The following is a 1,821-nucleotide window of genomic DNA, read 5'->3' as shown; positions in this document are numbered from 1 at the left end:
GAATATTTGAAACATATATTATTAATATTTTTTTTATTTTACATTTAAGTAAACATTAATCCATTTTTTTTATATATACTTAAATGCATTGGTCTTCAAACATTCTTCTTATATATAATTATATTTTTCAGTGATTTTTAATTAGAAGTCTGACGGTACTAGAAGGTGGTGGTTTCTTCTTGCAACAAGAACAGCCCCAAGGGGCACAGCACCACACGCGGCACGGTGGAAACCCTTCTGATCCATAATTTCTTTCCCATATTTCTGCATATATATTATACACAATAAACATTTTTAATTAATGTTCATCATTTCTAAGATTTTAGAGAAAAAGATAAATAGGCTCCTAACTTTTTATTTTGCGGACATTTTTGTCTCTGACCATTGAAAAATACTTTTAAGTCCCTGACCTTCACAAAACTTGGACGGTTCAGTCTCTGACGGAAGAACGGGAGTTACATCAGACTTTTCTGTTGGGCATGACAGAGGCATTTGAATGGGGAGACTGAACCGTCCAAGTTTTGTGAAGGTTAGGGACTTAAAAGTATTTTTCAATGGTAAGAGACGAAAATATCCGCGGGACAAAAAATTAGAGACCTATTTGTTCTTTTCTCAAGATTTTATCACAGGAATTAAACAGGACAAATTGAAGTGCAAACAAAATTTTAATTTAAAAAGGTGATTAAGTATATAATTACTCATAACAACAAATTTATATTGGTGCGATTGGGTCTGTTTTTAATTTTTTTATATTAAAATATGAAATATACGTTAAAAATTATGTAAACCAATATATATACATGTTTGATTTCTTTAGTTAAAGTGCTTGCTTTAGGCTTTAGCACGAGTTACGAACCTTAAATTAAATTATACAAATGTAGAAATAAGTTTTAAATAGTAATAATAAAAGAAAAATTTTAAGTAATGAATGCTTTTTTTTATTTTTGTTTTATTTTAAATTAAAACTAATTCGCTATCTATTTTTTTATACTTAAAAGTGTTGGTACCCAAATATTTTTCGTAATTAAAATATAATTTATGAAGTAGCAATATAATATGTGTAATTACTAATGTAATTATCACGAGAAGAATGAACGTCTACAAACATTACATGAGATTAATCTAACTGTCACTATAAGAAAAATTATTTTTATCGACTATTTATTTTACTTTTAGCGATAATAAAAATAGCCGTTAATATATTTACTGACAATTAAACTTTAACCATCTTATACTTTAATTTTTAAAAGGTTTTAGCGGCAATTATAACATTTGTCGGTAAAAACTTTTTTAATATTCACACAAAATATATAATAATATATAATTTTTAGCAGTCATTTTCTTAGTAATTTATATGGCCATTAAAAATAATAAGTTTTCTGCCTTTAAAAAGTAAATAAATAAATAAACTATTATTATCTAATTGAGATTTATCTAATATATATCTAATCGATACCATTATTATTATTATTATTATTATTATTATTATTATTATTATTATTATTATTATTTCAGAGATTCTTAATTAGAATTTTAGAAGTCTAACGGTACCTGTAGATGGTAGTTTCTCAGTCTTATCTAATGATCCAGCATTTCTTTTCCACTTTTCTGCATATATATTATATACACAATTAATAAACATCTTTAACTAGTGTACATTTTCTAAGAGGAATTGAGGGACAAAAGAAAATTTAATTTAGCCAAATAATTTATTAACAGCAAGGGTATTATTGGTGGGTTTGGCTTTCCTTTAGTTTTATAAAATAAAAAAGACAGTTTAAATTGAAAAACGCTTTTACATATTATTCATATAAATTTTAT

The sequence above is a fragment of the Arachis duranensis genome, chromosome 4 (assembly GCF_000817695.3).
Source record: "Arachis duranensis cultivar V14167 chromosome 4, aradu.V14167.gnm2.J7QH, whole genome shotgun sequence".
Taxonomy (NCBI): Eukaryota; Viridiplantae; Streptophyta; class Magnoliopsida; order Fabales; family Fabaceae; genus Arachis; species Arachis duranensis.
This window is presented reverse-complemented; position numbering follows the sequence as displayed.